The sequence below is a fragment of the Amblyomma americanum genome, chromosome 4 (assembly GCF_052857255.1).
Source record: "Amblyomma americanum isolate KBUSLIRL-KWMA chromosome 4, ASM5285725v1, whole genome shotgun sequence".
NCBI lineage: Eukaryota > Metazoa > Arthropoda > Arachnida > Ixodida > Ixodidae > Amblyomma > Amblyomma americanum.
The window spans coordinates 113997731-114011631 of NC_135500.1; the positions used below are offsets into that span (position 1 = coordinate 113997731).

Below are 13901 nucleotides of genomic sequence, written 5' to 3' on the forward strand. Positions count from 1 at the left end.
TTTCGAATGTCCGCGTAGCCCTAGATGCATGGATCCTCGACCGTGCTGTGTCGTCGGCTGCGAAGCCAGTGACTGGCAAGAACACAGGCACAGTATTCCGAAGGACGTGCGTGTGCGAGCTGCCTGGATGGAACGCGCTGGACTGCCACCTACGGACACCCGCCGAAATCTCTATGTTTGTGGTCAACACTTCGCGCCTGACGCTTATTTTTATGACCTAGCGTTGATGCGGCAGTTTGGACTGAGTAGGAAGGCCATGCGTAGACCGAGGACTCTACCGACTATGTTTCTTCCCAATGCAAAGGCAAGGCAGCAGGCACGCGAGTGTGTGCGGCACTGTGATGGATTATCATTTTCTTGGCATTTTTTTTAGGCGTACATACAACGTCGTGATAGATAACCGAAAATTTGTGCACGCATGGATGGATGGATGGAAGGCAGGAGCGTCCCCTTTGAAACGGGGTAGTAGCTCTTGCCCAATCTGAACGGGCCGCAAGGCACGCTGGGTACTCCGAGTTCCGGGCCGTTCGGCGAGGTGCGTGTGCAGCGCTTTGCTTGAAATGCTTTTATTTTTGTTTAACTGAGTTGTGAATTATTAAAATTCGCCTTTTTCTTTAAAAACGTCGCCCTACACTTTTAACCTTATGTCACCTCTCTGCTTTTGAGACAGCAATCTTCCAACTGCTTTTTGCTAATTTCCACCGCAGATTTATTTACATGACTATTATCTCTAAACCATATGGCCTCAGGAAGAGTGACTGTGCCTGCTTTGACATTGGGATGGATACCATCACATTTTAGTATGAGGTGTTCTATTGTTTCTACAGATTTATACACACAGTACATGTGTTTCACAAGGGTAGAAACTTGGGCGAGTCGGTAACGGTGATCCATGGAAAGCAGCTCGTATCGCTGCCTTGGACGATAAATGTGTAAGCAAGCCGTCTATCTCCCTGTCCAAAAGAGAGCTGGCCTTCTTAAAGAAACGCTGAATCGTGCACATCCGTAGATCCTCATTCACCTGTTTTTCATTATCTTTCTGGGCGCATGCGCCTGTTTCCCCTCACGGATTACGTTCGTCTTGGCCGCCCTGGTTTCTTTCAGTCGGAAGTTAGCGCCTGTGTTGTGTCTGTCTTTCTCTGTCCCTTTGTCCCGTTTTGCGCTACTCTCACTTTCCATGGAGTACATGTGTCATCTTCGTTAAATTTTTTTTGTAGCTGCGTATTCTAAGACATCCTGGGTAGGTTTCCTCCTGAGCTATCATAAAATGCTTCCTTCCTGATCTGCGTTTTCCAGTATCAATATAGTTCTACACTATGCTTCTTTTCCATTGAATCTATCAAATTTTTACCTTCCGCATTTTTAACCTGTCGTTTAATGCTCTTTCTTTCTCCGTCCTCGTGTCTGGCATACTTACTAGTTAGCTTCCTAGTTTTTTTCCGCCAGTGTGAGTCAACGCTTTTTCTGTGTAGGTATTTAAATACCTTAGCTGCCCACCTGTTATCGTCCAATTTCCTCAGGCGTTCTTCGTATAGTATTTTACTCTGAGCTTCCCTTGCTTCGAACGATGCCCAACCCATATCCCCCTGCACTGCCTCGTTCGTGGTTTTCCCGTGGGCACCTAGTGCTAACCTTCCAACAGCTCTCTGCTTTACTTGTAATATCGACTGAACTTTTGCCCTTAAGCACAGAACCACATTCGCGAAAGTAAGCCGGCCCCAGCACCATTACTCGTTTCCAGATACCTTTCAGTAGTTCATACCTGTTGTACCCCCACAATGCTCTATGTTTCATTATCCCGGCATCTCTTTGCCCTTTTGCTATGAGAGACTGTTCATACTTTTTCGTGTACATCTGCCCTTCGTTCACCCATACCTCCAGATATTTGTATTCGGCCGCTCTGGGTACTTCATGGCTTTGCATTGTAAGCTCCTGATCCGTTGTAGCGTTGAAAATCATCACACCTGACTTAGTTGTGCTAAAATTGAAACCTAGACTGTCTTCTTCGTCTCCACAGCAATTAACCAGAGTTTGCGAATCTTCCTGGCTATCTGCTAACAGTACAATATCGTCCACATACATTAAACCTGGTAGTCGCTGTTCAACAACCATTCCGCCTAATGTGTATGACAAATTGTAACCTAGATTGCTTCCTTGTAGCCTTCTTTCTATACTTATCATATAAAGCATGAACAGCAGCGGTGGTAGCTAGAGGACAAACTTGCCTTAATCCTTTGTGTACCTCGACAGTTGTCATACTCCTAATTCCTTCCCATGTTATCTCAGCTTTATTTTCTCGATATGACCGAAACCTTCATCTTTCAATATGTTACACAGGAGTTCGCTGTTCACGTTGTCGCATGTATCGCTTATGTCCAGGAAGGCTAAATACAGAGGTCTCTTTTCCGCCTTAGCTATTTCTATGCACTGGGTAAGCACGAACAGACTATCATCTAAGCGCCTACCACTTCTGAACCCGTTCTGAAGTTCTCCGAGTATTCGATTACTTTCTACCCATGACTGCATTTTTAGTTTCACCGCCTACATTCCTAGCTTGTATATAATTGATGTTATCGTACACAGTAGGAAGGATTTTGTGTTCATCTTATCCATTTCCCTTTATAAATCAGATTCATTTTACTCTGCTTTCAGCTGTGCGGAATTTGCTTATTTGTTATGACTGCCTCCAATGCTTTTATCAGCATTTCCTTGCTTCTTGGGCCAAGTTCATTAATTAGCCTGATTGGAATTTCGTCTATCCCCGCGAAATTGCTTTCCACCTTTTTTCAGTTGATTGTTCAGTTCTAAGCTGTTTTCTATTGTGCTATCCTGTGTTCCTCCCTCATTTGGGGCGATTACCCTATCCTCTTTCCTAAATGACTCAGCTATAACTGATGCAACGTATTTCGCAGCGTCATCTCCCTCGTAAACATATTCCCTCGGCATCGTGAATCTGTTCCTGCTTTCTGTGATTTACTTTATCCAGGCAGCTTATATGTTTCCAGAATTTCCTTGACCCCCCTATAGTTGCATCGCGAACTTCAGCCAGCCAGCGATCAGAGGACTGCTTTATTTTAGCCTTTATGAGGACCTGCACTTGTTGTTTCTTTTGCCGATAAGATTCCCATTTTTGGCCTAATTCCACTTAAGATATTTATAACTGTGCCCTCTTTGCTTCTCTGTGTTCCAGTGAAGCCAACCGTCGTTGTTTGATGGCCTCCATAATTTCCTTATTCCACCAACTTCGTGACTTCCTATCCAGAGGTTTACTTCTTTTGCATCTTTTATTTTTGTACTAATGAGTAGTTCTAAGTGATTCTAATCTCACTTTTTCATGGGATGTGTCTTTATTGCTTCCTCTATGCCGGCCGCTATCTGCGCTATTTGTTCGTCATTTAACTTTGCGTACTCTTTTTGACTCCCCTTCATTTCTCTTTTGAGCAGGGCTCCCAACTGTAGACTAGCATCCTTATGATCACTTCCGAGGCTGTACTTCCCCTCTTCGTCTATTTCCATTATTGCGAGCTTACTATACATCCCCTGCGACATTAAGCAGTAGTCAATGGTCGTTTGCCTGTTGCATGATTCCCACGTGATTTGTCCCTCACACTTAGTTTCTCTATTTACAATACTAGGTTGTGTCACTCACAGAAGTCTGGCACCATCTTCCCGTTACAATCTGTGTATCCATCCAGATCCTATATGTGGCTATTCATGTCACCCAGCAGAATAATATCGGCGCCTTCTCCGAACTGCTTTATATCCTTCTAGAAAAAACAGCGCACACAGGACAGGGACCAAAGGAAGAACCGACGACACGAGCGCTGACTTACAACTGATTTTATTAAGCGGAAAGTGAACAATATATATAGGAAGGAAGTAGCAGATACAATCAGAGGCAGTCAACGTCAAAGAGGTGTAAATGGCCGATAAATACACCTGCGTCAGTGCGCCATCTGTAGTTTTATCAGAAAAAGAAGTGGCGTACCTCTCAAGAAAAGAAAAAAGAAAACGGATGAATGTGTGAGTTATGTGCCTGGTTATCCGTTTCAAGCGCTTGTCAGTTGTTAAATTTGTTCACACAGCATAAATCCTTGTCACCTTCACATGCCTTCCACCTGTTGATTGTATTCGGTTTTTTGTTATTCATGGCATTGTATGTGTTATTCACGTGTCTTAGCGTTTTTATGGTTCTTTACACCATGGCTTGTCATCTGTTGAGTTTTATCTTGTTTTATCTTCACCCCTTACGGTTTTATCGATTTTACCAGCCATTTACACCTCTTTGACTTTGACTGCCTCTGATTGTATCTGCTACTTCCTTCCTATATATATTGTTCACTTTCCGCTTAATAAAATCAGTTGTAAGTCAGCGCTCGTGTCGCCGGTTCTTCCCTTGGTCCCTGTCCTGTGTGCGCTGTTTTTTCTAGAATGACTACCTACCAACTCGCCCAGTCTTCCACAGTGCTTTATATCATCAATGAGACACTTAACTAGATCCGTGTTCTCTTGCCTGCATTTGTCCCCTGTCCCTAAATAAACTACTACTAGCCATGTCCTTTTACCGGCAATTGTACCTGATACCCAGACATGTTCTTTGCAAGTTGACTTTATTCCTTGCCAATTTGTTCCTTGATGTATCAGCATACCTACTGCTCCACCTCCCTTCCTCTCAGCTGTTGTTCTGTTGCTCCCTTCCCAGATGTAGCCATCAATAAATGGTGGATCTTCTAGATCCCTGAGATGTGTCTCACATAGCGCGTACACAGCTACTTCTTCGTCCTTTAACTGGTGTTCTATTTCTAACCACTTCGCTCTCTTTCTACTGCCTTGCATGTTTATGTACCTGATCCTGGTGTTAAATTTCTGTTTTGTAGTTTTCTTCCTGGACCTCCTAGTGGCCATTTTGTTGGGGTCAGCCGCCATTGTTACACCTTCTACTTTGCTTCTACCTACCGCATGACGTGGCCAGCTTGCGCCATCTAGCGACAAAGATTGGTGTCCGCTTTCGCAGGCATTTGCGGGGCTGCGAGAAAAATTGAAAATTGTATTTTGGGGAAACGAAATGGCACAGTATCTGTCGCACATCTCGGCGAACACCTGAACGCGGCCGGAAAGAAAGGGGTAAAGGACGGCCTGAGAGAAGAAAGAGTTCCCACACTAAAGGTCTCCGGGATACTTTCGACCACCTGGGGATCTTTAACGTGCACTGACATCGCACAGCACACAGTCGCCTTTACGTTTCACCTCCATCGAAACACGGCCGCTGTGGTAGGGTTCAAACCCGGGTACTCCGGATCAGTAGCTAAACGCGCTAACCACTGGGCGGCGCGAAGTTTTGTTTTCATCATGCGCGCGGCTTTTGCGCAGTCGTATATTCGCCAGTGATTTCTCGTGGACGACAGGCAAGTTGGCATTGCTGTGATGGAGATTTGGTTTAGGACAAAGTTTGACAGCATGTCGTGTGCTAGGTGAATTGAAAAAAGGCTTTTTTTTTATTTGTAGGGCATGACTGTGAGCTTCGAGATGCCGGTGATAGGCGTTCGGTCCTGTCTGCGATGGGCCCACGTCGATAGGGACGAGTGAAAAAAGGTTCTTATTCTGTGCTATATTGGCAGCACGTCAAGATGACCTAGTGTGGTCGAAATATGCGGTGAGCATTTCTACTCCGGCGTTTCTCGTAGCTGAAGCTGCTCTTGAGATCGTGAAATTCCAGATGTTTTTGTTGTTATCCTTTCTTCATAACAAATCAGTCCCTCAGCTTTGCGCCGGTGAAATATTTTCCGTCTTCCGCAAGCTTTAACTGCTATTGCCGCATGAAAAAGTGCCCATATATCTGGTACTTATGTCACATAGCTCTGCAACGAACATATAGCGCAGTCATATTAGTAGAATCTTTGATCAGTTTAAAGCGCTGAATTTTTTTGTACAGAGGTTTACCCTGCCCCAAGAAAATTGAGGCAGCATGTTAGAGTGCAGCGTTGGCAGCTCTTACGAGCAGTGCAGTAAGTGTGCCTTGTGTTAGTATTCGCCAGTGTGCACAAAGGAGCCCTATCCATATCCGGACTATATTTTTGTGCTTCTGTGAGTTTCTGTAGTTCGAGCATATATGACGATCACACACAATCCCTCATTTGCATATCCACAATCTAGAGCCTGTTAGCATTGTGCATATTTCTGTATACCTGCAGTGTGTCCATGATTCAGAACACCTCCACTCTTTGAGGATGCTGCAGTGAAGTAAATCTTGGCATGTTCGGTTGTAGGGCCAGAACAACAATCAGTGCTGTTCAAATGTACCTGCTGCATGGCAAGTCCTCCCTTATCATGATTACCAAAGACATAAAAATTTTTTACGTAGCACCGAAATGTTACACAGGTGTTACTTTTTGTTTTAGTCAAATGTACTTACAGAGTTCTTAACGTCGTTTGTTTTCTAGTGTACGCTAGAGTCACTAAATAAAGACTTATTTAGTGACTCTAGTGTACGCCTGTGAAACACTACAAATGAGCTTCGAAGTATAATTTTTCTAACCTTAATTAAACATTTGAAGACATATATGCAGCTTTCACTAAAATGGTGAAGTAATCCTGCAAGAACAGACTTCTGCCGACTGTGATCTGCTACAACTTCAATCTGTACTTTGCAAGGGACAACACACCACTTGCACATGCGCCTTCTAATGGATAGCATGGCCTCATGTTTGTACAGTTGTGCCTCATTAATATGGGCAGTTTGGCTCATGAGCAAAAATGTCCTTATAAAGTGAGTCAGTCATCCATAATAGAGAATCGTGAAGGCAGACAAAAAAAATATTGTGAAAAAAGAATGTGATTAAGGTCTACTTTGCTTAGCAGTGGGGTGGAAATTGGACAAAATGGTGGGAGATCAAAGTGCATTACCCTGGTCTCCATTGCTTGTACAATAATGCAGTGTAGCTGAAGTTCTTAGTTGTTTATGGGATACATGATGGTATCTTATGGCGTGCTGACATGCTGACATAACTCCTGTTTCGACTGTTCATATTCCACATGCCACTAGTACAGACAGAAGCAATATGAGAGAGAGCACATGGCTGTCACTTCGCAGACCGTTGTTGCCGAGAATGAGCGGTAAAAGCGCACGCCCTGTAAGCATGGCCGGCTGCCCTTTCCGTGCATGCCCCTGGTGCTGTCCATTCTTGTCAGCTGTCGGTGACAGCGCTTTGTGAAGCGCAGGGGCCGCGCACTCCTGTGTTTTGAATCATATTACTCCCAACTGTACATATTTATATTTGGGTGGCAACTCCTGAATATGCTGAATGCAGCTTTCAATGTAATACAAAATGCAGAGAAATTCTTCACAGCCATGCATGCAGTAAGGTTAGACTGGGCAGCGTGGCACTGTAAACCATGAAACCTCTAGAATAAGAGCTATCATTTAAGCATATGTGCTGTTGCTGGTATCCTGCACTCATAGTACAGGAAAAGAAACATCCAGTGCGGCAGTCGAGGTTTTGTTCCGATCACTAACCGAACTGAAGGCACACTCAGCATGGAAATAGCAAACTAAGCAAGACGGATAGCTTATTCCATGGGAACACTGCCAGTGTTTTTTCTGTGTGAAAGAGGTGGCTGTCTTGCCGAGAAAATCGCAAGTCCCAGAAGCCTTCCGCAAAAAAAATTAAATTAGCACAGGTATGTCATTTCTATGACGCAACTGCAATGGAGCTCTCTGGCCAATCAGAGGCAAAACTTGCACAGACTGGAAACGTGGCTGGAAAAGTAAACTAGCCTGCCGGTGCCCCAAGTCAACCGGCAACGTGCAAGTGCAGGCTGCCTCAACTTCCCCTTCATAAACTCTATGCTTTTCCACCCTTTACTGAAAGGCGGATGCTCTCTCATACATTGCACGTGGCAGTGTCTGGTTTCAGCACACGTATATGCGGGTTCGATTTCTGCCGCGGCGGTCGAATTTCGATGGAGGCAAAATGCTAGAGGCTCATGTACTGTGCGATGTCAGTGCACGTCAAAGAACTTCAGGTGGTCTAAATTTCCGGAGACCATCACTACGGCGTGCCTCATAGCCCGAGTCGCTTTGGGATGTTAAACCCCCATAAACTAAACAATAGAAATGAACTTTGTAGGTGCGAAAGAAACTACGTGAAGTTGTCAAGGGCAAGTGCAGGCTGCAGAACAAGCTATTGATCGCACCCACACGTATACATTGGTGATGACGCGAGCGTGTGCCCTTTGGTACGTTGTGTGCTCTCGTGAAGTGTACACATAAGCTGCGAGGGATCCTCAAAATCATATAAGCAGCAGACGCGCTCCGACTTATTTCATTCAACACCACATCTCCGTAAAAAACTGCACGTACAATGCTCATCAGATGGTATGCTGTGCTGTTGATTATCATTTTTGTGACCCTTGTGATCGGCTCTGCTGTTGTAGTTGCAATATCTGCATTCGTGAATTGATTCCTGCAGGTTGCAAGTGGAAAAAAAATTCGTACGTCCCGCTCAACTGTAGGCATGCTGCCTTCCAGCTATAGACCTTGCCATCGGGCGACGGAGATGTCGAGACACCTCCTCTCTGAGCTGTTGCAAACCAGTTCCACTGCTGCATCCATCACTCTAGCTCGGGGTGCATACAACAGACCAGTGAGCAACGTGGCAACGCCTAGGGCGCCCTTATTGGAAAGCTGAATATCACATCTGTATGCTACAGCCTTGCTGCAGCGGACAAGCACTCGAATGAAACACACTGAAATCCAGCCTTGCCTGCCGGCGCCTCGCTATCTATGCACTAGGAAATTTTTTCTTCGGTGAGCCAAATGAGGGGCGATGGTCCATACTTGTGATCCTTCTCAGATATTTTTCAGCATACCTCAAAGCATAACTGCCTTCCTACTGTGGAAATGTCATGGAAGACGTACCATAGGCTTGCAGTGCGCTTTTCACACTGCCGACGTCATGCATGCGCGTGTCCACATGAAAGTGTACAAAAATATATACTGCAATTTGAGAACACCCGCAGCCTGTACAAAGTAGCTGATCCAAGGGTTAAGGTGAGAATGAAACTGTTTCACCGGCTGCCTAGCAAGCACAACAGAACATGAATGCTTCTGACAGCTTGCAGTTCTGAACTTGCTGTATACTATGGCCACATGCACCTGAACGCACAGAACGAAAGGTAGAAGATTCAGCCCTCGTTTTTGCATGCTTCGTCATCTGTTTTGCACCATTTTAATTCCTGGTGAAAAAAAAACAAAAAAAAACATTCGAGCCAGTTGGGAATTCCATTTGGTTTCAATTGGATCCAAATGGAATTATTGGACAGCCAGTCGGATCCAAACGGACTCTACTGGATTTAACAATGTAATTGGTTAATCCATTTGGATTGGATTGCCCAGTTGATTTCTAAAATTCACATTGGGAGAGGTCGCACCAATTTGAATCTTGCAACCAATTGAAATTTTCAAAAATAGTTGGGTAAATCCAACTGGTTTTTGAGATTCCAGTTGGACATATGGTTACAGAGATTTCAAGTGGCTGATGTTCCAGTGAGAAAAACTGGGTACAAATTAGACTTGCCAATCATAAAACTCAGTGGTGTAGTTTCAAACATTGGAAGCTTTCAGCTAGACTGTCCATATGGAATGCCTTGAGCACTGCAAACAAAAAAAGGTCAGCCGATTGGAAGGACCAGTAGGTTCCAAATGCACAGCTGGAAATTTTTGCCTTGACTGGTATCTGCATGTTGCTCTGTATTAACACAGAACAGTGAACCTAATAATGTTTTTGTAAAAAAATACTAGCAGGTTTGTCTACTATATTGTTATCATTTTTTGTCATCACCACAAGTGTGATTAAATGACATAACTTCGCTCAATGGACAAGCTCCACTGGCTTCAGCAGGAGGGCCCCATTAATAGAGTATACAAGTGAAAGCAAAAATGTGATGTGCAGATGTTAAGCTTATGTTCCTTTTGTGTGACGCAGGCTTCACTTCCCTAAATTTGTGCAATTCTCACAATTTGATATCCCCTGTAAAAAAATTGGCAGTGGCTTAGTTCGGCTATGCCAGGATATACATAGCAACAGTTAAGGCATGGCTTGATTAGCCTTGGTTAAGTATGATTGCAACTCCAGGTTAGTCTGGTTGTATGGCTAGTTGTCACGTGGTTCGTCACGTGGTGCGGTGCGACCACGGTGGGAATGCGAGCACGGCGAAATTGCGAGTTTGTGGCCAATGTAGCTTTTGCTACAAAATGTTGGAACAGCACAGAATGTCCCCCTGCAGTCCTGGGAAAAAATCCAGTTGGTTCAGTTCGGAACCAATTAATTTTTGGGCACCATTGAAAGCAATTAGAATTGGTCTAATTGGTGTCGGAAAGTCTACCTGGTTTTATCAAAGCCGGCATATCGAACATGAAATGATTGAAAGAATTCCAAACAAAGCAGTCGTCTTTATCCCCCTCACTGCTGCCAGCCAAACTTCTTGTTGTAGATTGAAGCGGAAACGTCTTCGAAATCAGAGCCACTGGACACGAATACGTGAATGTCAATACTCAGTGTGTGCGTCACAACTTCAGAGGCCCATGCGACCATCCCAGATTCCGATTCCATGGTTGTGATGTTGTAGAACAGCCCGGTCTCTGACTGGCGCCTAGCGACCGAAACATTCAGAGTAAATAACGCAATAATGAATAATTTACCAGGTATACATGAATCATGCAGTGTGTATTATGCTTCCTGAGGCAATGCATAATGTCTGAAACAAAGAATGCACAAAAATTTGTCATCTTCATCCCTTCAAAGAATGTCATTACTTGTTTTGCATGTAGCTAACATGGCGCATTTTTGATTGTTTAAGTGGTTTTGCTGTTTTCGTACCCCTTTGAAATGAAGCAGCTCCCAGCAGCATAGTTAGTGCCACAGGCCAGTCCACTACACATGCTACACCTCACCCTAGTGTGGGAAAATTATTACATGATAAGTTTACTTGTAAGCAGCAGCTGCTTTTTGCCAGTAGCTAGGTTAAGCTTTATAAGTTCCCATTTCACAAATTATCATTTCCTTTCAAGTGTGCATATGCCTATATAATGTGCTGAATATTTCGAACGGGATCTGTTCTGCAAGGTCCTGGAGGTGAGTGATGTTGGCTCTATTGTACTGATCTCTGCAGCAGTGGAAATATTCTGCTCTCACATGCCTGGTATAACACATTCACCTTCCTCTAGGATGAAAAACGTGCAGTGGGAACACAGACCAAGAGGGAGTGCCAGCATGCCGGCACAGTTACCTCACGGGAGTACTGCCGCCGGCCAGTTGGTAGGTAAAAATAAAATGCCAACCAAACTGTTGCTGCATTAAACTGCTATGGTATTTTGGTCACGTAGTGTTTTGTTTTCTGTGGAACTGTGTGCCATAATAATTGCTATGCATTTTCAGCAGCTACGTAGGTGTCCCTGGGTCTGAAGCTGCGGGTTCCGGCAGAGACTCAGACTGAGCCACTTCCCGACCAGGAGGCTCCAGCAGAGCAGGCCACCTTGCGTTAAACAAGAAAATAGACAAAAACTGGACATTGGACACCTTCCATCAGTACATTCATTGCTATCATCTGCTCATCATTTTGTTGAAGATATAACTAATCACCTGTGCAAAAAATATGGTGTTTTTAGTCATTGTTTGAGATTCGACCTGTTGTATAGTCGTACGTTGAAGAGCCTTTAGGGAACTAAAACTGGTATGATCAGCAGTGGTGGCCTCATGGCTTGAGCGTCAGACTCGTGCACAGGAGGTGCAGGGTTTGTGGAAATACAGCGGGGGACAAAGCCTTTTGCCCCGCACGTATCGGCGGCGAACATTTGTATGCGCCAGCAATGGCAGCCAAGTTTTCCCGTGCGCGCCGCATTCTTGAGGCAAAGCCATTCCCTAGCCTTTGCTGGGGAAGGCGACCAGAGCGCACGTTTGCTGTACTCACTTCGCTGCCTGGAACCAGAAGTCCAGCGGCAAGGCACAACGGATCCCCGTGCGCCTGCCGCGGATGGTGACGAGAGCGTGCAGCTGCAACCGCTCGTGATGCTGGCCGGATCCCGAAGAAACTCTGTCCGGTTACGTGGAATGCTGCGGAACCTACGAAGTGGCGCTCCCGTCGCCGCTCCCTTTCCCCCATGAGGGAGACTTCCCACCTCGCCCAACCGGTGTTGTCCCTGAGAGTCGACGATGAAGATGAGCCGCTTCGAAATGGAGGAGGGAAACAGGTTTCCACAGGTTACAGCCATGGTGTTACCGAGTACCTTACCAATAATCTAGTGAATACTCTTTCCCATCATGATGTTTGGTTTCTTGGAGGTGAAGTGCTTGGCAAGATCGGCGTTCTGTTACACATCATGCCGACTAAACGTTGGCCATGTCTTTCTTTGTCCAAACTGCTCTTGTGCAATTGAAATGAAATCAGTTGAACTGAAATCAAATTACTACACCAAATGTGATGGTCAGTCAAATGAAAACCACAAAACTAACAAAAAAGTGAAAGATGGCACCAGTAGCCTACAAGTTGGTAGGCATGTTCCTAACATGCTGATGATGATTATCGACTTTTATGGTGCAAGGGCATCTATGGCCAAAGAGCACCATGGCACAAGGTATTTTCCGATTACTCAAGGTGGGGTCAAACACCCGTTTTCCAAGCATTTCAACCCCGATAAGCCGAGCTCCAGGCAGGGGAAAGCTTGTACCCATTGTACCACCGGTGGGTACCCGGCGGTGCATATTCCTAACAGTGTGCCGGATATTCACTAGATGGCAGCATTGTGCAGGGGCGGATGATGCAGAAACACCGGCACAGAAACAGTGTAAAAATGGTTGGCCCAATAGCAGGCTATGCCAGTTAGGAGCAGCATTCTCTTGTTCGGTTTCTGCACAGTGCAGTTGTGAAAGCTGTCAAAATTCATCGCATAATGAAGGTAAAGTATGGCAACTCATGTTTGTCACGGAAGCAAGTGTACGAATGGACACAGAAGTTCGTAAAGGGTGCAACATCCGTGGCCAATGCTCCTTGCCCAGGTCGAGCACATCACATTAAGACTCCAGAAACCATTGCAGCCATTAAAGCCATTGTGATGGAAAATTGGTGAGTGACGTTGCAGCAGCTCTAAACATCAGTCATTGTTCAGCATACCACATTGCACGTGATGTGCTCGAATTTCACAAAGTGTCTGCAAGACAGGCGCCCTGCCAGCAGACTCCTGAATTTAAACAAATGTGTTGATGCGTGTGAACCTCTACGGCATGTCGAACAAGACGGTGATGCCTTCCATACAAGAATAGTCACCGGGGACGAAATCTAAGGCCACTGCCACCAACCAGAAACACGGAGAGCAAGTATGGAATGATGCCATTCCTCACCACCAAGAAATTCCGAACGAAATCATCAGCAGGCACGATTGTGCTGACCCTGTTTTGGGACACAAAAGGAGTAGTCTTGGACGACTACATGTTGCGAGGGACTACTGTCACCTGTCAGGCGTACTCTGACCTCAAAAAATCGTCTTTGGCCTGGCGTCAAATCAAAACAACGTGGACTGCTGTGTGAAGGTGTTCTGCTGCAATATGACAATTCATGGCCCTATACCACCCAGACCTGACGAGTGTCCTGAAGTTTGAGTGTCTTCCGCATCCATCATTATAGCACCCTGCACTTGCCAGGCACCTCCACCATTGGCTTGTGGTCAGGACCACTGCGCGGCCAGTTCTGCATCCTAGTCAGGAAAGCTCCCGCACTGCTGCATGTTAGCCGCTAGGGAAGGAGTCAATAAGTGGTGTTCCGCTGCTCATAGCTGTGGGATATTAGCCTGTAATTCATGTCGAACCATAAATGATGTCGAATTACAGAGCCATATTCACGACATGAAA

The 13901-nt window shown here is 45.3% G+C and overlaps 1 long non-coding RNA gene across 1 annotated transcript; it reads left to right on the top strand.

The window, feature by feature from the left end:
- Positions 1 to 311: 311 nt before the first annotated feature.
- On the top strand, positions 312 to 11574 carry LOC144128239 (uncharacterized). Its single transcript, XR_013313755.1, has 4 exons — positions 312 to 800; positions 5506 to 5653; positions 11225 to 11315; positions 11436 to 11574. It is a non-coding gene; the product is annotated as an uncharacterized LOC144128239 (long non-coding RNA).
- The last annotated feature ends 2327 nt before the right edge of the window (positions 11575 to 13901 follow it).